Below are 24,958 nucleotides of genomic sequence, written 5' to 3' on the forward strand. Positions count from 1 at the left end.
TGTTAATGTGAGAAATTAGAGGGCACGGAAGTGGCTATGTTAATGTGAGGGATTAGCATGATGTTAATGTGAAAAATTAGAGGGCACGGAAGTGGCTATGTTAATGTGAGGGATTAGCATGATGTTAATGTGAGAAATTAGAGGGCACGCAAGTGGCTATGTTAATATGAGAGATTAGCATGATGTTAATGTGAGAACTTAGAGGGCACGCAAGTGGCTATGTTAATGTGAGAGATTAGCATGATGTTAATGTGAGAACTTAGAGGGCACGCAAGTGGCTATGTTAATGTGAGAAATCAGAAATGTAACTGTAGAAAAGAGGGAGAAGAAGAGCGGCCTCCTCGACGAGGGAGTGCAACCCAACGGGTGCAATCCAAGGGGCCTGTGAGTATGATGAGAGTGCAATCCAAAGGACATGTGAGCATGAGAGATCTAAGAGAGAGGCATAGAGAGAGGGAGAGAGACACAAAGTGTCGAAATAACAGCTGACATATGCAGGTTGGATGGAAACATCACAGTCAGTTAAGACTGTGCTTTCTACTTCACTGGAAAACGCCCGATCCATCTGCACTCTGTGGCCTCATTAACTAATGCTACTGAGCATTCTGATTTGGACCATTCTGGTGGCAGGAGCTCTGCAATGCGAACAGAGACTGCCTAGCGCTGGCCAACCTGACATCATCATCATCAGCATCATCCTCCAGTCCTGCGAAGCAACAATCCATCCAGTGCCAGCGCACGAACTTATTCCCAAAATTATGAACTTGACGGATCAAGTTGGGTTTTTTTTACTCTTGATTTCTCTATTGTTGTTTCTGCTATGATCTCTATTTGCTTCATGGTTTAGGGTACTTTATTTTTTCATGTTATTATCCATCATAGGTTCTCAGCTGGGAAAACAAAATCAACTGTCATTCATTTCCAGCCTGCTGCTGCCATGCGGAATGTTTATACAAAACTAATTCTGCGTGTGCCAATGCACGGCTCTGCACCCCAACTTCATAAACGATGCATGCAAATTGTTTACCAAATTTACATATCAACTGAAGCTAGTTTTCCATGTGAATAGTGGGGCGGGAGGGGGATGGAAAGGGTTGGCGGGGGGGGGGGGGCAATACTGGCTGACTTGCAGGCTGAAACGTGAAGGGTTGAATGTGCGAGATCATCAACCTGTTTAGTCTCGGTGCTGCGAGCCACGTCGCCGTGCCAGACTCCTCCAAGTCCGCACTCTGCTTCCACCACGCGCGCCGTGCCTACCAATTTGACTTCTAGTTATAACAAGAAGCACATCACTTATTTGACGTGCAATATGTTGGGATAGAGACACTGCAAACAATTAACAGGACTGAGTATACACACGCAAAAATATATATATACTTTTAAACATGTATTCTACTCAAGCCCAAGGCATGATAGTAATGCTAATAATGACACAATATTTGCAGACCTTTGTCAATCCACTGCTGGATGAAAGGCCTCCCAATGCAGTAACAGTCATGGGGTCTGTTTTACCACAACTTCACCACGCTGGTAAGTGCGGGTTGGTGAAGCGGGGGCCTCGGAAACGTGGCAGATAGCACCGCCACCGATTACAGCCGTGGCTGGATGCTGCCAAATTCACAGCGCGATGCACGAACCACTGTAGACGTATATTTACATTTGCACGTGTTTCCATTTTTTTCCCCTTCGAAATAGGTGCATTTCGGAGCCGGTGAAAGATAATATGGCAAACATTTCCTTTTTATTCGTAAAAGTGAAGTGATTTCCACCACCTCTTACAGTGATTGGAAATAGAGTGGCTGTTCGTCGACCATCACACTCCGTCAAACGCATATTGCGCTGACCCCGTGCTCGGAATTCACGTCCGGGTGGTGAACGTTGTGTCGAGAAGAAAGGCCCGGCGGTGTTGGTGGTTCAGGAGCGGTTTGAGAATTTTGAAAACCCCAACTGCCCTCCTTGCGGCGAGAACTAAATTAGAATTTCAGGATTTGGCGCGCGCGCACAGCCGCAATTAAACATCGTAAAATACCGACGGGCAAATGGCCGTCACGTGACGGGCAAAGGGCCCTCACCACCGCAAGGAAAGCGAGGAGATTCTCGCACGAGACGGAATTCGCGAGCGTCGTTCACCTCCGGCGGAGAATTGAGCCATCTCGACAGCCTTGCCAGTGCAATTACCGCAATCCGTCCACGATGTATGCAGCCGCCTTACATTTGTCCACTCTCATTTGGGGTAACGTCCCTCGTTCTAAAACGGAGCGCGCTGCAGAGCGCCTCGGAGTCGAGTGAATGAACCGCCGCTGGCTGACGACGGCTCGAGAACGGGCCCGAGTCATCGCAGCGACTCGGAGGCACGCCGAGGCGACTTGAAGTTCCTCGGAGAGCCGCTTCATTTATTTTTCTTGGTTCTTTCGGTAAAGTCACGTGACTTTACCGAAAGAACCAAGAAGATGAATCCCTGCAGTCACGAAAGCTTTAAATCGAAATTTATTTTGCATTCTTCTCGTGCAGCTATAGCTCTGACATGTATGTCTATCTGTTAACAGACATGCATTATATATATACACCATTATCAGATTTCTGTTTAAAAAAGGAAATAAACGGACAGAGTTTTCTTTCGTCTCTTTGTGTAAAAAATGAAACGTGATTTTAGTCCCATCAGCCAAATGGCCTTCAAGATAATATTACCCAGGAGCGATTGTTGAAGCAGGCACACTCTGGACTGGCTTTTATATTCTGGGTCTCATCAAAATTCACCGACCTCTCTCTCTAGTGTAAGCCTCAATGGAGAGTCGATGTCCATGACATTAGATGCCTTTCCACCTTCTCTGATCTTGAGCGCCTCTCCTGGAGACCAACTGCTCACATTGTCCCATCAATCGAGCAACTTCTTAACTCCCCTTCAATTGATCTCAAATTAAATTATAAAAATTTATTTTACCAGGTAAGGCCCACTGAGCTATGTAGCTCTTTTTCAAAAGCGACCTGGCCACAGATGACAGCTCAACGAAGTGGCTTATGACGTGGATATTTACAGCAGCCGAAGACTCGAAACGCACTTTGATTCTAAATGTGGAGGGAAAAACCGAAGGAGCCGGAGGAAAATCCACGTGACCGCGGAGAGAACACGCAAACTCTAAATATACAGCAGGCCTCGGGGTTGGGATAGAAGCCACGACCTCCAGTATACCAGGCGAGGTAGTTAACATCTCGCTACTGTGGTGCCCCACTAACGAATCACGTGACTCCTGCTGGTCGGTGTCAGGGCATGTCCCGCATACCCCCACCCTCACCTCCTCGTCAGATTTACCAGAAATGTCTGCTTGCATCCATTGCCATCGGCAAAGCCACGATAGAGCACAGGCATTGCATGAATCCAATCTCGTTTAGAGCAACGTTTACAACAGTTTATAGGTGGATTTGGAAAAAAAAATCGGGAGACAGAAATAAAAATGGATAAAAAAAAACATCACTTAGTCCCAGTGTCACCAGGACACACACACACACATTGTTTATTTATGAAATCCTCCCCTAAAGCCAACACAAGCAGCTTGTAGCCTTCCTACATGTATGTATGTATGTTGAACTTATTTCGCACCGTTCGGTTGGCTCCGTATGGTGCTAAAGAAGTCCAAAATATATTTGTTACCCCCCCACCACCCTCCTCCTCCGTTGTTCCACAGCCCTCTCGCGTGTTTATTTTAACATAAGTTCAGCCATCCCTGCAAAATTCCAACGGTGAGCTCTTTAAATAAGGACACAAGCAACCCGTAACGCCGGGGCCGCGTGGGTTTATTTTTGGATTCTAGATTTGAAGCTTCCGTGACTGCAAGGATTCATACTCTTAGGTTTTTTTCGGTAAAGTCACGTAGGTAAAAAAAAAAAATATGAAAAAAGGAAATAATAATAGAAATTATTTATTATTTTATTCATATTATTATTTCCATTTTTTTTGTTGGAATTGTACCACGCGTGGGAAATGTGAACAAAGATAATCTAAATATATATTTTAAAAAGACATCAACTAGTATGCGACATACAGCCCCTTACGGTTGCTGCAACGAGACGCCAATGATCCTTCGGTAAAACGGTGACAGAATTTAACTCCCGAAATCCGCGGCGCAAAACGGTCAACGCCCAAGCGCGGTTCGTCTTGGTTCGGCTTCGTCGCGAGTCGGACGCTGGCCGATGGCTGAGGCGCGTGCGTGGCACAGAGCGCACAGGTGCGGGTCGGGTGGCGAACGCGGATTTAAGCGCTCGAGTTATGGCGCAAGAGCCGTAGCACGGCAACATCGACTAGTCCCTCGATGGAAGTCTCCAGCAGCAACTGTCCCTCGGTGGAAGTCTCCAGGTAAATTCGGGTCCCGCTCGAGCGCTCGCGAAGGGGCATCTCATTTGCGTTACAGTACCGCTAATGAGGTTAAAAGGATGAACACATTTCATCCGGTTTTAAAAGAACATGAGAGAGAAACAGAGAGAGAGAGAGCGGGCCCGTTGACGGGTTTGAGAGTTGTCGCTAGCCGCGTGCCAATATCCGTGGCCCAGGAGTTATCAAACTCGCAAGTTTACTTGAGCCGAGCTCATTATATGAATTCACTAACTGTGACAGATTCATCGCTCGCGTTTTTGGCACAACAGCAACGCCGATGTGCCGAGAGTATTGCCCCTTGACGATGATGTTATTAGTCGTGATATTACACATTCACAACAATGTTGTATGAATTGGGGCATTTAATCATGCATCGATTGCTTTTTTGCGAATTGTATGACTTTGAATTCCAGAAGCTAATGTTACGTGAAGCTTATGGAGGATAATAAAGTGCACAGACATAAAACTGATTTGAACAAGTGCGAACAAGATGGTAACAACGAGACGAAAGGGAACTTATTCTGGAATCAAAGCACCTCCGACTAGCACGGTTGACTACGTACGGTGCGAAAGAAGTTCAACAAACATACATACACAAGGCGTGACCTGTGAATGATGACAATTCGTAAAGTCACATGCCCGGCAAAATAATAATCACTGGCCAGGTGCACGCGAATGGCAATAGATCGTGCGGCCAACAATCGGAAGATGGCAAAATTCACGTCGCTTTCAGGGCTCCACGTGGCCCTTCATCCCCTCACTGTCTATAGACTAAGTAGAACGTTGTAAGAAGTCAACAATGGTCGCGCTGTGGGGGTGGTATGAACGAAGCTTCGGTTAGCACTTCTGCATAATTATTCAACGTTGTGTGTTCGTCAGCACCACTGGCTGCCCGTGTACAGAAACGAAGGGAGTTCTGCACATGTGTTCATTCATTTTATTGACCACGATGCTCCACGGCCGTGATGATGAGTGGTTGTACTCGGCGTGTACTTGCTCCCATTATAGGACCGTGGAATTTCCAGCTCTATGATGTGAACAAGGGGATGAGCACGACCTCATGTTCGCTTGAGCAGGAAGCACCGCCTTCACGCTACCGTGGACTAGTTTAGCACGTTCGCTACGTACGGTGCGAAAGACGTTCAACATACGTACTCAACCAGGGTGGTTACGAGGCCACGGCGCCGCGCATTGAACAGCACTTGTACTATGGGTGTGCAGCACAGGTGCTGTTAATCCTTGACGAGTACGCAGGAGCCCCTGGGTTCAATCCCTGACCCTGACGATTTCTGTATATTTTGAGTGCGTGTGTAGTCTCTCTCTCGCGTAGATTACTTTATTATTTATTGCGGCCCTCCGGTTTTGCCCTCCACATTTAGAAACGTGCGTTCAGATTATTTAGCTGCCACTATAAGTTCCCACGTTTGATGGTCAAGCAGTTTGGTGAGCTCTCGTGTGGCGTGGTCACCTTTGGAAAAGAGCTAATAACTCAGTGGGCTTCACCTGGTAAACAAAATTGTTTCGGTTGTTTACGTCAGCGCGGGTTGGTGGCCAAAGCTACGAGTTGGGGGCCTCCTTGCCAACGGAGCGCCCCTACAGCTTTAAATGTTCGAGACCGTGCGCGTAATGATTGACGCGATTAGGCAAGATGACCCGTGATATCCAATAGCCCCCAAGGTGCGACCGTGCGAGACAAATCAAATATTGGGGGTCTCCACCTGACCGATTGCTGGCACTCCACTGGCCGATGATAACGTAGTCACTACGCCACATTGGCGAGAGCACAAATGTGGAAAGCGTTAGGAGCGCGGAGTACTTACGACAAATGGATGTTTTTCTGCATCGATTGAACGCGAGCAGGCTACCCCATGATTAGGGGGTCCAATCAGCAAAGCGTCCGCGCCTCGTCGCCCTCTCTCCGTCCAAGGGGTGTGCTTTGTGGGCCTTTTCATTTGTGTTGGCACCGTCCCAGCGCAACGGCGGTGGAGAAAGCGAGCGAGTGCCAGAGGTCGCAACCGGGTACCCGATACCCGTACCCTACCCGATACCTGGCTACCCGTACCCGGCCGGGTACGGGTACTCGTTTTCGACCCTGGTGCGGCCGGGTACGGGTATGCCGTGAGTCACTGGTGAGTAACCGTTTGTCACTCATTTCCCAACGTCTTGTCTCTTCTCACAATTCAAGTTCCTAGAATCAACCCACCCGCGCCTGCAACATGGCTTCAGGTCGCAATCAGGTACCCGATACCCGTACCCTATCCGTACCCGGCCGGATACGGGTAGGGTACGGGTACGGCCGGGTACGGGTACCCGTTTGCGACCCTGGTGCGGCCGGGTACGGGTACGGGTAAGGAATCAAAACCCGTTTGCGACCTCTGGCGAGCGAGCGAGCACCCCGTTTCGCAACTGCGCGTGTAAAGTGCAATGACGAACCTCAAGGATTCTGCGACGGGCGGGTCCGCTCTCTGCGCCTTCAATGCCGGCAGACTGTGAGACATTTTTTCGTTTGTCTTGTTCGGCTGATGATCCAGGGAGAGCGGTTATAGCCGCGAGTTTGAACGGAGATTTGTGTCGGCGTTTGGGGAGGCGTTGAGAAGGCGTGAATTGATGCGGATAAAAAAAAGCACCGCCTTTACCGTCAACCAACCCACCCAGCCACCCCACACGCATCTGCCCGGCAACTCTCTACCGCGACTCTCCTGCCCCCCCTCCCATCACCTCGTCCCGGCGGAAATAATGTAGCCGATTAATAGGCAATTAAAGGCAGCTCACGTGTGGAACGTGCTGCATTAACTGTAGAGCCGTCGCCCTTTGCAACGCAGCTACACGCGCAATCGGCGGCGAGTTTGTGGCAGCAGAAACAACAACAACATCAACCGCCATTCGCCACTAAGTGGCGGTGACGTTACCACGGCGCTTGTGCCAGGCTAGGTGCACTTTGAGCCCACGTGAAGTGTCGAACGCCCGCTGACAAAGAGGTCACGGGACAGACCCAGGTGCCATGGGGTTGACCGACTAAGATGACTGGCAGATGCACCCACCTGTACCGGCTACTGTGCCACCTCTGCTGTGTTTTAACCACCCGGCGCTCCGCACGTTGTTACACATCGGTGCAAAATATGCAACGCAATTGACCATATTCATCTCTATATATGCCGCACGCCGTTCGATTAACATACACTTCGCGTCGATTCACAAGCGCAATGTGAAGAGAGATGCAGCCATCGCTCGCATTATCATCAACTCAACTGCCTGGGAATATCAGGAGGTATAGGACATGTAATTGTTTTATCTTACCAGGTAAGGCCAACTGAGCGATTTCGTTTTTTTTCAGAAGCGGCCTGACCACAAATGATAGCCCAACGAAGTGGCTTATCACGTGGAAATGTAGAGCAGACAAATACTCTAACCGCATTATTCTAACTGTGGAGAGAAAAATCCACGCGACCACGGGGAGAAGGACACGCACACTCCAAATACAGAAGCACCGTCATGATCGGGATCAAACCCACGACCTCCTGTATACCAGGCGAGGTAATTAACATCTCCTAGCCACCACCACGATCATGATGAGAGGGACACACGCAAACTCCAAATATACAGGCATGGTCAGGGTCGGGATCGAACCCACGATCTCCTGTATACCAGGCGAGGTAGTTAACATCTCCTAGCCACAACGATGATGATGAGAGAGAGACACGCATACTCCAAATATCCAGGCATGGTCAGGGTCGGGATCAAACCCACCGACCTCCTGTATACCTGGCGAGGTAGTTAACATCTCCTAGCCACCACGATGATGATGAGAGAGAGACACGCAAACTCCAAATATACAGGCATGGTCAGGGTCGGGAACGAACCCACGACCTCCTGTATACCAGGCGAGGTAATTAACATCTCCTAGCCACCACCACGATCATGATGAGAGGAACACACGCAAACTCCAAATATACAGGCATGGTCAGGGTCGGGATCGAACCCACAATCTCCTGTATATCAGGCGAGGTAGTTAACATCTCCTAGCCACCACGATGATAATGAGAGAGAGACACGCAAACTCCAAATATACAGGCATGGCCAGGGTCGGGAACGAACCCACGACCTCCTGTATACCAGGCGAGGTAGTTAACATCTCATCACCGAAGCGCCCAGCAGCGTCAGCCGCAATTATCATTAGCCGCCTGGGACCATCCTCCCAGTTGCCTGTGCAGATTCCCCTGCTCCTCCGCCGGGGTTGCCCGAGTTAACGAGTACCCACGACGCGTCACTACGGGGGGCGGGGGGGGGTCACGTGGCCCGAGGGGACTGCTGCTTAATTGGAGTCCCCTTCATTCGGGTGCTGGGACGCACGCACACAGCAGGTGACGTCACGATGGAGCCCAGTCATGGTTGTGATGTATGTGTGTGCTTTATTGTGTTGACCCATATTCGTTTTTTTTCGGGGTCAGGCCACGTCGTAGCGCTATGCCAACATTCATGTCTGTCCACAGGAGACCCTGGTTAATTTGTAGTTATTTTTTAATGTGAAAGCATTCTCTTTTTTTACTCAATTGCATTATCGGTGTCACGTCACGAAGTGTCTATTCGGAACTCCCTTGTATCACAGAAAATACCCCGTGGAACCAGACTTCACAGAAATACGTGTGAGCTCCCTTTAAGTGACCTCATTTATATGCACTGTCGACCCTGCTGTCGGGATGTTTATCGCATGGAATTCACGGCAATTTTTTTTTTATTCTAAGAGCTGGAAGTCTCCCCAAGTTAACTGAAAATGAAACAAATTTAATATGCTTCAGTGCTGTCATCAGTGCACTTCCGATTAGCACGGTTGCCTACGTACGGTGCGAAAGAAGCTCGACAACCAGTGACTGGGCCGAGACCATCAACTTATAATACTTAAAACTCCCGTTTAATAAAATAGTTACTAGAACCCAGATTCAAGCCCAGGATCTCGGTGTGTGCCAGCTCAATGCTGTGACCTCTTGAGCCACTGCCTTTTTTCAGTTTCAAAAAAAAAATCGCGTCTTTTCGGATTTCACACGTTCGTCTCAACCGTGTGTACTCGGGACAGGCAGGGCATTGACACGCAAAGCGCTTCACCCGCTGCATGACGCCGATCCAATTCCTCATTTCACACGTAGTACGCTTTCGCGGCCAATATTATCCATCAAAGAGGTTTTTGGGTCAGATCGCGTAAATGTGACTGTAGATGAACTCGGTGTTTTGGGTTTGCTCTCCAATACACCGGTGTGCTGTACTCGTAACTAATTGGCACATTTTGTTCACGTGACAAATCTTACAAATTGGCTGTGCAGGGTGGTGGCTGGTAGTGAGGACACGTTTATATTGACGCGGTCTAACCCAAAAACACCCTCCATTGTGGGCAATTCCTCGTGTCCCACAACGTCACGCGCGTTCACCCCGAAGCGCTGGCCAGCAGAATGCCGCGCGATGTGAGAGAATGTGTATCGCCCCGACTGAGCGTGCACTCATTGGCTGGCGCCCTTTGACTTTTCCCGAACGGAGAAGGCCCCGTGCTGAATGTAAAGATGGTTCACACCGTAGCTCGGTGGAAAGGCGAGTGGTTGCTAGGTTGTTGGATGGCTCAGAGAGGGAAGGACGGGGGTGAGGGGGGGGCATAATGCCATGTCAAGAGCATTGAGCCGGCACTGCTGATACCCTGGGTTTGAGTCCCAGCAGCCATCCGTGAATAATCCGGGTCCTTGAGTTGATGGCCTCAGCACAGTCACCAATGACTGCACACACAACCCCCCCCCCCACCCCCCATCGTATCAGCAGCTTTGGTTATTCATTTTATTCAGCTTACTCCGGTTGTGGGAATACAGAAAGAGGAGGGTGACGTGCAATGAACTTTGAACGGCATAAAAGAGGCGGGTAGAAGGGGCTTGCGAGTTAGTACAGGGACACGATATTCTGGGGTTGTTATCTGACAAGGTTGGCGCGCTGCTTGCTGCCACAGTTCTGAGTGATCGTGCCGGCGAGTCGGTGGCAATGTGATTTGTGAAATGAACAGAGAAATAGCGCGTCTGGTTAAATTGCCTGAATTGCGCGCTCAATCTCATCAGATCTCGGAGTCTAAGCAGGCGAGAGCCTGGATGGTGCTTGGATGGATGACAACGGTGACACAACAGGGCACCTACGGGGCTACGTGGTGAGCAGTAAAGTGCAGTGGCAGCAAAATCCCGGCGTCTGCTCGAGTCGTCCACGCGGCCACGTCTCTGCTCCCCACAGCGTCACCAACCGACGACTGACCAGCGCGGTGAAGTATGGTCAAAAAACCCCGTCCGCCGCCCCCCTCCCACCAACCCCCGACTATCTCTGCACGGTACGGGAAAGGGGCTGCACGACGCGGCACGTGACGGATTGTAGCCAATTACAGACCGTGACAATTACGGTGGCCCTGAACATCATCAACGCTTCACGCACAGCACGAGACGCCAATGGTGACGGCTTACAGAGGACCCCACGTGGTTGTATGTGGGGAGGCCCTTATCCAGCAATGGATTGGGGGGTGGGGAAGCTGCTGTCAGAAGCAAATTAAAGAACGATTAATAATTCGCTTAACGCAGCCAACCGACCGGCTCCCCAGTGCTGCCCTGCTGATCTTCAAGCGCCCACGGAGACCCCTCGGCCTGGGACACGGTGGGGTGGCAGGGCAAGCTCCCCCACTCGATTAGCACGGTTGGCTACGTATGGTGCGAAAGAAGTTCAACGCATACACACTGCGCGGGGTGCCGCAGGAAAGACCGCAAACAGCTATCGACGTTTCGGCAGCGACCGATTGAATTGCCGCAATTAAAGCGGCCTCGGTATACCCAAAGCAGCGTGTCAATGGCTTTAGAGAGTACGGTGGAGATAAGATGGTGGGGGGGCGGGCGTGGTGGCGAGATGTTAATCTCCCTCGCCTGCTATGCAGGAGTGCGTGGGTTGGATCCAGTGCCGGATTAAGTTCGTGCGGGGCCTTTAGCACATGCTATAAAGGGGCCATAAATAAAATAAAACATAAATATTAAAACACAAATTTTGAACTTGAATAGTAAAGTAATTGTATGTTTTCATTTTTCATTACGGCCAGATAATACGACAAATCGCTAACCTTAAACACACAGTCGTTCATCAAAATTGAAGGCAGTATAGTACTATAGTAATAGAGCAAGTGCAGAATCACTCAACTGGAATTGATAGCTTGAAAGCATTTAGCGAGGAGCCCTTGAAGGTGTGGGGCCCGTAGCTACTACATGTGTAGCTACTTTTGCTACGAGCATAATCCGCCACTGGTTGGATCCAGATCCAGACCCTGACGATGCCCGTTGCATATTTGGATCTCGTATCTCTCGCTATCTCTTTCCCCCGTGGTGGACGCGTTTTGCTCTCAACTATTTCGAACGGTGTGTTGAGATTATTTGGCTTCAAATATAAATTCCCACGTACGATAAGGTCGCCTCTCAAACAGAGCGCATAGCTCAGCCGCCTTTACCTGGTTTAATTAAGAATATAATAATGTTCACATGCTGAGAGGTGAGCTTATACCGCTGCATAAGCTGAATGCAATTATGATGCAATTGTGATCTGTTAATTGGTTCTCGCTGGCTGGTGAACGGCGATCGAATCACGCAGGGAGGGTGGCAGGGGCTTTAATTTGTCACTCAGCATTTCACGGAACGCCGCTAGGCAGCCTTGGAGGAGGGATTATCGGCATAAGGCACTACAACTAGAATAGGAGTTAAGCCTATCCATACATAGCCTGTATTATAATGCTGTGTTGTTGTACGCTGTAGTCCTATTAGCCTGCGAACTGGTTCATGTGATGAAGAAAACATGAAGTGCCAAATTAACTCATTGAGCAATGATCTGGGCTGCTCCAGCTGAAATTAAACACTAGATGGTGGTGATGGTAAGATGATGAAAGTGTGGATACCATCCTGCCATGCATTTATATATTGCCCTGCGTCAATCCACTGCTGGATGAAGGCCTATCTGTTTGGCCGTATTGTACAACGTGGTCCATATGTCATGTGACCCCCTCTCCCCCAATTAATTGATTCCTAATTTTTTATTCATTTCTTATTCATTTCTGTTTTCACACCCATTGTATACAACAATATTACGTTTTAGACAATTCAATGGGGGTCATCTGGACCACCTTGTACATCGAAAGAGTCAGTGCATGTTGGTGAAGGGGGCTGGGAGGGGCACAACTGCTTCATATGTCACTCGCCACTGATGTGAGCCACGGATGGGAATTTAACTCGGGCTGCCAGGTTGATAGTGGTGCGCGGAGCGCTAGAGATCCCATCTAGAGGATCGTTATTAGATACATGTGAACACAGGACAAGTAAACCCGTAAAAACAAAGTTTTTCACTATAAATCCTGTATATGCGTGGCGGCTAGAGTCCTCTCGTCCTCTGGCTTGAGATGGCTGCCACCTATGCGTCAGATGATTGTGTGCCACCATTAAGCAATTGGTAATTAAATATTTAATTTGTTTTCCCTAAACAGTGTAACATTTTTGATTTTTTTTCACGAAAATTAATTGTCACACACAACGAGTCTGTGTGGAAAATGTCAGCTCGATTGGATCACGGGAAGTGGGTTAAAAAACGACCGAAAAATTTGCACGGTCGTAGGCAAGCAAGCGAACTTAATATAAAGGATTTAAATATATATTCGCCTGTGGAGGACGCGGGGATCGATCCCGCGACCTTTGGCATGGGAAGCGAGGGCGCTACCAACTGCGCTACTCCGCCACGGCCTGCGGAGGGGTTACGCTCTGGGCTCTTACACTCTGACGTTCAGCCAAAGCCATGAATGCGTTCTATTTGAATATATGTAAAATAAATTTTTTTTGCCTAAAAAGTGTAAAATTTTGGGAATTTTTTTTCACGAACAATAATTGTCTGGCACAACGAGTCTGTGTGGAAAATGTCAGCTCGATTGGATCACGGGAAGTGGGTTAAAAAACGACCGAAAGATTTGCACGGTCCTAAGCAAGCAAGCACGCGAACTTTATATAAAGGATTTAAAAATAAACAAAAATAACCCCATTTTTGGTTTGTAACATCCAAATGCCATTGTGCACGTGCATATGTTGTGTTCATTACTTTATGACATAGCAACGATCTGATGTAAGCACACTCGCGGTAAGTGTATAGTCTCATTTTGTAGAGTACGTGAAAACCCTTGAGTGGAATGGTCCCCTTGTTTTGTGGGTTCTTACGCCAGTCGCCACACAGCAGCAGGAAACAACCTCACGGATATTCAGTGGCTGTCACTGTTTTTCTCATCTCATTCTCGCCGCACATCACAAACAATTTCTTGTACCTATCGAGGTGCTCGCCGCAATCTCTCAAGATCCTCGTGTACGAATTGCACGTGGTCGGGATTGAATGTGATGTATAATGGTGCAAACTCTGTCGCACAGCTGCAACGGATTCAACACACCCCCCCACGTGGCTCCAGACTCACATTACCGGAGGCCCAGGCAACTGCGCGTTCGCTCTCTCTCTCTCTCTCTCGTTGTGGCTGCTGATGTGCAGTAGCGTGCACGTGGTTCGCATGGGCCCCTATTGCAAGAAACGAAATGGGGCCCCACTTCTCGAAGGCCCCCCCCCCCCCGCGCGCCCCGCCCCCCACTCTTTTCGCAGGTGCAGTTGCATCGCCTGCGCACTCAAACAGCTGTGCCAGTAACTGATGACGCATGAGATTAATATGCGACAGCCCTAATCATGAGCGTGCTTCGATACACGTGAGAAAAGTGTCACGGACAGAAATCGGAGCATGCTTTGCATCTCCAGATGACATCACTATTATTGGTGAAAATTCATTACGTAACATGATGATCTACAACAGTATGTATTGAATGCCCGAGAATACGTTATGCAGATTATAATGTATTGTATATTAAATGGGCTTGAATAGGTTATGCAGTAAATAATGTATATCAAATGAACGAGATATGTTATGCAGTGCAGTACTCTATACTCTATATTAAATGCAATGGGATGTTAAGCAGTATATAATGTATATTAATTGCACTAGGATGCATAAATCATTACGTCTATCAAATGCACGAGAAATACTTTATGCGTATATAATGCATATTAATTGCACTAGAATACATTATGCAGAATATGTCTATCAAATGCACGAGAATGCGTTATGCAGTACGGAATATAATGTAAATGAATTGCACTAGTTACGTTACACACTATATCATGTCTATTAATTGCACTATGATAAATGATGTAGCATATCACGTATATTGAATGCCCTCGGGTACATTATGCCGTATACCGTATAATTTCCATCAAATGCACTAGAATATGTCATGCAATATATAATGTCGATGAAATGCACTACAACACGTCATGCAGTATACAATATCTATCACATACACTGGAATGCATTACGCAGTATCTACAAGCACTGTATGTTAAATGAAATATTGATACATCAGAGCAACAAACAACACGTCTGTGCCTACCTGGGCACCGATTTATCAAACCACGTCTAGGACACACCTGCTGGCTGACGCGTGGGAAACTGTCCCGGGTGAGAACGAGAAGACACCCTGAAGTTTCGCAACGGCAGCGGTGCCTCAAGTCCCCGCGGGCATCGCTGGCGGTCCGAGGGAAGCGCGTGGCTGCCCCCTTGCTGTGTCACTGCTCCCCCCACCTCCACCACCGCGTCCCCCTGATGTCCGAGGCATCCAGGAGGACACGCAATGTGGGAGAGGTGGGGGGCGAAATCGATGTCGTTTTCCTATTGGGTTTTTATCACACAATCAGCTATCATAAAATGTCAGAATGGCCATCGATCTCGTGTGCTTTTAAACCTCCACGTGGTGTGTGTCACGTTTTAAGTATTTACACGCGCCGAGTGAACGCAATATACGCGTTGTGTGGACGTGGCGGTCACACGGTCAGAGGTTGTCGGTTTCGTATTTTTTAACAAGACGAATTGCATTATGAAAGCTGACCAGCCAGAAGATGTTAGTACTATCGTGGCTTCTTAAATGCATCTGTGCGGATCTTTGGCCAATATCCCGTTCGTGTGCGTCGTGGAATTTCTCCGGTCCCTACGCGTGCGTTCATCCCACGCGCCACACGCTTGTGAATAGAATCGGCCAAACATCCCAGTGCAGCACCCTCATCAAAATCAACCTCGAGACTCGGTCGCACTCACCGTGCGTGGTGGATTAACAAAAGGGACCGTGGAAATAATTATCAAATTGTTCAATGCTATGGCCCGCATTCAAATCGTAACACGTATCGAGCACCTGTGATTTGATTACTTGCGGAACATCAATGTGGTTCTATTGTTAGTCTTTAACCGCCTTCCTCTGCATTGTACGCGCACGTCTAAGCCACGGAATGCACTATTATCACAATGTGTCCATTAACGGCACGCACGCAAACGTTCAACAACAACAACAAAAAACCCCGCACGCTCTGTTCTTTATTTAAAAAGATTCGCGACAATAAAATTCCTAAATTCCACATTACACTAAGCGCGCTCGTTAAGAACGCATATCAGCGTCATGCGTCATGCGTGTGCTCCCCTCCACATCCCCTACACACCTCCCCATCCACAACCCCTCCTCCTAACCCAACCGTGGAGAGAGAGAGAGAGAGAGCGCGCACGAGAGGGAGGAGGGAGGGGGGAGAGACAGAGAGAGAGTGGAAACCCTGGCATCAGTACCGTGTGAGCATCGCGTCCGTTCGTCCACAGCTGCTCCCGCTGCAGCTACTGCCGCTGTGAAGGCGTCCGTCTCAAGTCCGTTCCGAGAGGAAGATAAAGACGGACGGGGACGGGGAGGAGGGGGGCCCTCTCCCAAACCAAAAGGGGGAGCAGTAGCGTGGGGTTCTCTTCCTTCTTTGTGCCGCTCTCACGGTCACACGGATACCGCGATGCCGACGTGGGTGTGCATTCGTCTCGCTCCCGTGGAATATCGCGTCTCGGCTCGTGGCTCTTTGCGCACATGTAACGGTAAGGGCGGAGGTCTCCCCGCAAGGCGAGGCGCTGCTTTTAATTATTGCCGCCGAGCACCTTTGCGCATTCGTGAACATCGTGCGTGTGCGTTGGGTTTGTTTTTTTGACCATGTCCTAATAATATTGGCAGCCTGAATGAATGCGCCAGATTCCGCCGTATGGTTTAAATATAAGCATGGGCTGAGCCTGGTTACTACTTGGATGGGTGACTGCAATGGAATGCTTGGTGTTGCGATGTTGGGCTGTGATGTGGCCTACGGTGCAGGCAGTAGATACTTGAATTCATCTGTGCTGAGCTTTTCAACATTGCACCGTCGTATGCCTCCGTTTCCTCCGGGTGCTCGGTTCGTCTCCCGCATCAAGCCACGCATTAATTCATGGAGTCTCCGCGTGAAGCTTTTCCTGGTTTATTATTCAAATGACCATTTCTAGTATCTTCCGAGGCGCCCTTTCAAACTATGTGAATATATATAGGATTTACGCAATTAGCTGGACGTGGGATTCGTTGTGAATTGAGAACCTGCGCTTAATAATCGGACAGAGAAGAGGTTAGCGCTCGACAATTAGACAATTGTTATTTCTTCGGGAGGTGTCAGATTCTTCCGCAGCGTCTGTGACCACTTGAATTCATTCCACGAGCGCGTTCAGAAGCGAGCGGGTCAGCGCTATACAAACCAGCGTGGTTCTCATCAACGCAACAACAACAACAAAAACTCAGGACTCACCGAATCTACAATCGCGAGCGTTCTCTGGCCGAACATTTACTTAACAGCGAATTGCTGCTGGCGTGAACATTGCGACGGGGAAGCAGCGATGGGCATTGCACTCTAACAAAAAAAAAATACGGGCAGTTGAGGACCAATACAAAAAAAATGACTTCTCTGTTGTTATTCTTAGTCAATTTACACGGGTTACTGCCTTAATTGACGGGGCAGCCCGTCTGAGATATTCAGGCAGTCAATATGAATGTTTGCGTAGTCTATAGCCTCACTGGAACGTTGGCGTATCCCTATATAACCTGAATCATTACAGGTAATGTGGCTGCATTTTGAGAGCGTCGCACAAGATTATAGCTGGGAGGAGAACTCTCAATCAGGCAGAGACTCCAGCTATACAGCTGTACGACATGAATCTACGGAGTCGAGAAGGCAATTTATAACCGAAAAATGTCCATGCAGTGAAACCATTTACATTCAAGGGGTAACTCTCACAGTCAGCGCTCCATCTCGCTCGCTCTCCTGAGCCACTTAGCACGGAGAGCATGGTTCGATTCCATCCACCCACCGACCACCACCACGCAAATTTCTGCGAGGAATTACCAAAAGTGCGCAAGGCACGTTAAAGTCCCATCGACGTCATCGATCGTCAGATCGATCCAACTGTCCAGACAGTGGTAACACTTCCCAAAATCGCAAATTTTCAGTTCACCCGAAATAAAATAAAATAAATCAAAGTATACCTCTAACCCTAGCCACGGGTCACCGCTCTTCATTGCAAGAGCGATAATGAATCTCAATGGAGTCTCTCACATGACCCAATAAAGCGCATCGATCGATCAATCAGGAAATCACGAGAGGAGGACGCGTTGTCGCCTGGCCACGGCCGCAGTTTCCTCGCCAGCATCTCCACCCAACAAGAGCCCAGACGCCGAGGATGACCGCTCGGCAAAAACTGCGCGGTCGCACGAAATTTTATTCAATCTCCGCCGTCTCCACGTGCTCGGACGGAGACTGCAGGGATGGCTGCGGCGTCAGCGCGTTCGGAGGCGTTTGATGGAACACAACGCTTCGGTCATCCCGAGCCGTTTACACGAGGGGGTTTTTTGCCAGGCTGTGGGCAATCAGGCACACGCGTAAACTATCGATTTCCATCGCGTCTCAGGGTACATCGGTGCGGCTCAAGGAGCCCCTGGACTCGGTGTTACATTTGAACAACAACAAACGGGTGGCTTCATCTCCGGATATTGCTTTTATAGAGCAGGGATGTTTATTTTGTATCTGCAGCCTCAAATAATAATACTCTCATATCCATGTTCTTTATATACCCAAGATCGCGTCACCGAGTCTCAAGACCTGCTTCAGGAGGGTCCTGCAAGGGGGGTGTTTTGGCCAGTTACATGCGCGAGCGTTTTAGCAATTAGCAGGAAATTGGAAGTACACGAAGCAAACATAGCTTTCTGTGCGCAAAGCTCCGCACGGATGTATTCAATAATCCATGAATGTGCTGCCATTTGCTGACCACCTCTCACCCCCAGCCATCAAAACGCGCACGTCAGTTACCCACAACGCAGCCAGTCTCCTATCCACGGTACTAACCAGGCTCAAGTCCTGCTTAGCTTCCGAGATCTGGCGAGATCGGACGCATTCGGGGCGAGTTGGCCGTTGGGCAATCCCTAATTAAAAAAAAGAAAAACGTGCGTCGTCGCATTAATGGAGGGTAAGACGTTGCGTGGTGTTTGTGAGCACGCACCTCCGCTGTGCACACACTGACCGTGTTGTTCTTTGATGCGTCCGTGCATGCGCATTCTATGACATCCAATATGCACGGCTCAATTACCGGCGTGCGTGTACATACGAACAACAACATCCCACGTACAATCGTGACTTCAAGCTTTCGTGACAGCAGGAATTCATATTATTTGAGTCAATAATAACCCAAATAATATGATCGTCCCACGTGTCGTGTGCTGTAGCCGTGTTAAAGCCAGGCCATGATATCCTTCTTGTTGTGTGATGCCACCACAGTGCACTCCCGTGCAGTATCGGGCACATGATGACAGTGACATGGCCCAGTCGATAGCCCTTGCGAGGTCCTGCACGCCACCCACAGCTCCTCTCGGAGTCGACAGTCCACCAGAACCCAAGTTACAAGTCCGTTGAGGTCACGCCTTTCTCTGCTGCTCCCTTTCAACGTGCACCGACAGTGGCATAGGCAGGGTTCAGGGCGAGTTCCAGGTAGCGGCCGTCTCGTAAAGGAATGATATAGTGACGATTTCAATCAGCCGCACAATCATAAAACCACATGTGGGTTTGTGTCGCAAAGACCCCCCCCCCCCCCGTATAGCCTTCATCAGACTGCTGGGGCAAGTGCCGTTCGCGAGCACTGTAAAAGCGTAACACGACACATTAGAAAGTGGGTGGCCAGCACCACGCCTAGCCGCCTTTGTCTCCCTAGTGGCGATGTTCACACACAGCGCCGGATACTCACTTAAGGGTGAGCCAACATAGGGGAGGCCCTTCACAGTCTCGGTCCAGATTTTAATTTCGTCAATCCACTGCTCAACGATGGGGCCTGCCCACGCGTGCAGATCGTGGAGGTGAGCGAGGGCTGGTGAGAACGGACAGCATGGACGTGGGAACAATAGACGTGCAGTACAACAGGAGACGTTTCTGCATTGCCCTCTGTTGCCCACTAAGCAGCCTATAGCAACCTGGTGTGCATGGGGAACGCCCATCGAAGCAATTATGCAAGCTCATCTCTGCTCATCTTCCGAGCTTCAGGCCATATCGGGAGCATCACGGGTGATGCGGCCACATAACTGTTCTCGGGACATATTGGTGGTGCATCTCCACGTGTGAATGGAGCGCATCATTCAGACCGGAATATAGTGGTGCAGATGCATGTCGTGACTTGGCTCACATGCCCCAGTCAACGACGACTAGTTTATTTATTACCTTCATTATTGATCATTATTATTTAATCAGGTCTCCCTTCCATAGGAGAAAGTGATCTCAACGAGCTTTAATTTCCGGTTCAAATATCTCCGTCTGCTACCAATATGGAGATGCTCAAACTAAAGCCTACATAGGATGGGCGATGCTTGCGGGCTACCTAAATAACATCAATGTACTGTTTACTATCTCATAACACAGTTGTCCTTCATGGATCTTGGTACAGGGGATACAATAGAGCACCCCCCCCCCCCCCCCTGGCCAATCCTATAGACAAGATCCCTCTGCCTCCACCGTGACACGACGGGTCCCTTGAAACTGAAAACGAAACTAAACCGTTCTTTTTTCATACCAAGCAAGGGCCACTGAGCTATAGAGCTGTTTTTTTCTGAAGCGACCTATCCACAAATGATAGCCCAATGAAGTGGCTCATCATATGGACATTTATATCAGCCAAATACTATAAACGCACGTTTGATTCTAACCGTGGAGGGAAAACCCGGAAAAAAATCCACACGACCACGGGGAGAGAACATGCAAACTCCAGGGTCGAAATCGAACCCACGACATCCTGTATACCAGGCGAGGTAGTCAACATCTCGCCACCATGGCGCCCCTTGCAGGCAGTACAGCAGTGCGAATGCACTAAGCTGACGCCAATGTTGTTTGCCCGTTCGTGGAAGCGATGTCGAGGCCATGCAAAGGGGGCCGTGCATATTTCCGAGCATCCGTATGCGGCGGCCGTGTGAGCAGCGGCAGTCGTGCCGCACGCTCGCTCACGCTTGCCGAGCGCGTCCACGGAGTGGTGTGACACCGGCGCATTGACGCCGTGGCCCCGTGTGATTCTATTGCCACATTCAAACAAACAAACAAAAAACAAACGGGGCGCTGTCCAGCTTCAGCGCGCGCTGAATCAGCCTCGGCAGGCGCGATGACGCAGCCGTGTCGAACGGACTGACGGCCGCCGTGGTTTTGGAAGGTGATGGATATTGCACACGCAAGCCAGCTTACGGTGCACTCGGAATCCGATTGCGCGCTCCAAATTAAGCAACGTTGCGAGATTGGACTCGACTTGCATGCGCCCTTCGTGTTCGGTTATACAGTGTCTTCATTTAGGCAACTGCATCGTTTACGCAGCTGCGCAATCCGCAAATACGGGAGGCTGTGTGCGTTGAGGTGTTTTCGGACGATTGGTGAGTGATTACATATGTAGAGGAAAGCGGAGCGCCCGGCCGAAACCCCCGCGCGTGCGAGGGGGTAACCCTCTATCCCTTACGGATGAGACCAACGGAGATTAGGCCGCACTTTGCTCTACCGCCTTCTCCTGGCGAGCCAGGGTACGGGCAGCTTCGTGACTTCCACGGGAAAGGGAGTTTTACGACACCATCTGTGTGTGATCCACCACCCCTCTCTGCTGCCTCCACAGTGCATGCATCACCGTCCAACTCCCGGCTGTTTGTGCTTTCTTGTGTTTTTATTACATGTCTTTATTTGTTTACTTATATGTGATTGTTCTTGGTAGTAGGGGTTTCCTTTGGTTAGTCGTGGCTGCATATGGCATTTGGCCCGTATATATATACATGAAATTAATGTAGAGAGTTATGGCATGCTATCAACACCAATGACGTCGTATAAAAATGAAAGTATTGCACTGTTAATGTAGACCGGGACTTCCCTTTGGTGTGGGTTGGCGAGTTGGTCGGGCATGGTGGATGGGCGGTGGGTATAGAACCGGTTCAGGTATCACCAGCCACTCGTTCAGGTATCACCACCCACTCTGGTTCAGGTATCACCAGCCACTCGGGTTCAGGTATCACCAGCCACTCGGGTCCAGGTATCACCAGCCACTCGGGTTCAGGTATCACCAGCCACTCGGGTTCAGGTATCACCAGCCACTCGGGTCCAGGTATCACCAGCCACTCGGGTTCAGGTATCACCACCCACTCGGGTTCAGGTATCACCAGCCACTAGGGTTCAGGTATCACCAGCCACTAGGGTTCAGGTATCACTAGCCACTGGGGTTCAGGTATCACCACCCACTCGGGTTCAGGCATCACCAGCCACTAGGGTTCAGGTATCACCAGCCACTAAGTAAATGCATCGATTAATGCAGATTGTATCGGATCACGATACAGGCGTTGAATCGCGTGCTAATATGCGATGTCTATCGCCTTACAATGCATGGTACCGTACACACAAATAACTGCATGGAGTATTGCTACGAGACCCGTTGTTTTGTTGTTCGATTCCTTCATCGCATTCCACAACACTTAATGGAATCGCCGTGGCGGTGAAGGGTGAGGGGCCCGCTACTCCATAACCAGACCGAACATAGCAGGCGACTTCGTATCAGTGACGCCGGTCCCGCAGTCTGATTTCAAGCGAACACAGCAGCCCTGTTGTAATTCAATTGCGCGTTAAACGAACGCGGTCCCCGTGGAATTCAATTGCATGCGAATAAACATGACCCTTGCAAGCATCACGCTACAGCCCACAAGCATTACCATGCAATCGCCTAAAAATACACGCGTGACGATATCAGTGGTTGATCCAGGAAGAAGTGTGAAGCCTGTGTAAGCTACCCCCCCCCACCCCATTCCACCCTTGAGACACCGAAGCTTGATATTTTATTGATTTTTACAAGGGACAATACACCTACCAACATTGCATGTTTATTATTAATAATGTATGGCTCTGAAAAAAAAATCTTGTAACTCTGGTAGATTGCACCCATCCCCGCCTCCTCCTCTAGGGACGTCTCGAGATCCACCCCTTCCCCACCCACACCGTGGATCCAATCGCCGGCAATGACACAGATTTCGTGGCCAGATCTAGGAAGCTAAGCAGGAATTTTTTTTGAGACTGGCAAATGCATCACCACTCCCCCCCCCCACACAAACACACATTGTTGTGCTGTACTTCTACGCTTCCCGTTTTTACCACTCACCGTACTGAACAGCGCGTGAAGCATGGCAAATAATGGCCACGAACCGGGGCCTTCATCCATCCAAGCAGAGGGTTCATTCATAGCAGCACTGATTTATATGCGCAGGCACCCTGAGCATACATTTTGTAAGGTAGGGGGAGAAAGCCTGCTTTGCTCACGCAACATGTTAACCCATGAAGTAAAAATATTTCTTCGTCGACACTGCGCACACCCACGGTCGCCGTCTCGTGCAAGTTTGAAGCTTCCTTGATGATAAAAGACGTTAAAGTCACGGTCAGGAGCAAGCTGCAACCACACTGCCTCTGTCCCTACCAGCGCAGTACGTTCGTGACGTCAGACGAGTTGGGGCTCCGCGGTTAGCGATGTTAATTGCGTCGCCTGGTATACAGGAGGTCGTGGGTTCGATCCCAACCTTAACGACTGTATATTGGAGTTTGCGTGTCTCTCTCCCCGTGGATTTTTCTACGGGTCCTCCTGTTATTGCTTCCACATTTAGAATCAACATCACGCGTTCAGAGTATTTGGCTGTTGTATATTCCCACACTATAATCCACTTTTTTGAGCTATCATTTGCGGCCAGGTCACTTCTGAAAAATATCGATATAGCTCAATGGGTCTTACCTGGCGAAAAAAAATAGTTGTAAATACTTTAGCTTTAGAGTGCCATACAAATTATCTCCTGACCATTACTTTCAAGTAAACGTCCCCCTCTCAGTCCTTAACCACTCGTACGAGACACCAGTAACTAACGCGTTACCTGCAGGAGCTGTTTGTTTTGAACTGCTCCCTGCATGCAGGCGCGCGAACCTATTAAACCACCGCCGTCATCCCGTTAACAGTACTGCTGAATAAGTCTATTTCGTGACCATAATCCTGAATCGAATCCCGAGGGACAGATTCATTTAGCGGCGTCTTTACAATTGTGGCCTGTATTGTTCGTGGAGGGGGTGGTGGGGTGGTGGTGGCGCAGTGATTAGCGGACAGCACTGCAGCAAGTACGTACACAGCCGGGCGATCTAAGTTCCATTCCCGGCCACGACTTGGAAATCATGGGGTAATGATTAATTCGCCATCCACTCGCAGGTTTGGCGATACCATTAGTTAATGCTAGTTAATGTTAACCCTATTTAATGTTTACCATAACTCTGGCCATATATTCCTACACACGTGCTTTTGAGCTCATGAGAATCGCGATTAATCGATTAGTCGATGCATCGTTATACCCGTGGTGAGTGATATCAAATGAGTCTCAAAGACAAATTTTTTCAGGAGAGCCTCACTTTGCGATGTGTGACCAAGGCTCTTTTAATCAGTGGCACCGTGTGGGAGGAAACCAGAGTAGACCGACACACACACACGAGGGGGTAACTCTCAAATCACCGCACGGACAGATTCACAAGAATCCATTGCTCTACTTCGCATCTCCTGGCCACTTCGCAGCCCGTGTTCTCTGCTAGACTACCCACCCACGCACCAACCCAGTACACACCTGTTCAGCTTCAGAGATCTGAAGAAATCGGGTGCATTCGGAGCAATTTTGTGGCACTTTTTTGAAGCGAATTGTAACGGACACAGTAAATGACTCCCCCCTTTTAGAGCACCATGGGAATACCGTGACGGGTCGCAGCGCGCCGTATTTACGGGCCGATGGCTCAAATTGTAACGTTATGACCTGCCCCTACTGGACATCTGTGAAAAAGTGCTTTATAGCTCATCGGATTCCTCCAGGATAAATATTCTATGAACTATATTTTTTCGAAATCTAAACTATGAACTCTTTTTATTTTACCAGGTAAGGCCCACTGACCTCTATAGCTCTTATTTCAGAAGCGACAGGGCCACAAATGATTGCTCAATGAAGTGGCAAGTCACGTGCAAATGTTACAGCAGCCAAGTAATCTAAACCAATGTTTTAAAATGTGGAGGGAAAACCCAGAGGACTCTGCGAAAAACCCACG

General features: G+C 49.1%; 1 protein-coding gene across 2 annotated transcripts in view; it reads left to right on the forward strand.

Annotated features, from left to right (window-relative positions):
• The first annotated feature begins 15,965 nt into the window (after window positions 1–15,965).
• The window catches only part of LOC144721332 (metabotropic glutamate receptor 8-like), a 118,243-nt gene continuing 109,250 nt past the window's right edge, over window positions 15,966–24,958 (forward strand). For both annotated transcript variants that reach the window (XM_078598873.1, XM_078598874.1), the window contains exon 1: window positions 15,966–16,379. The gene's annotated coding sequence lies outside the window, so the exon portion shown is untranslated. The remainder of the gene's footprint in view (window positions 16,380–24,958) is intronic.

Source organism: Lampetra planeri, chromosome 11 (genome assembly GCF_965212315.1).
Source record: "Lampetra planeri chromosome 11, kcLamPlan1.2.h2, whole genome shotgun sequence".
Lineage (NCBI taxonomy): Eukaryota > Metazoa > Chordata > Hyperoartia > Petromyzontiformes > Petromyzontidae > Lampetra > Lampetra planeri.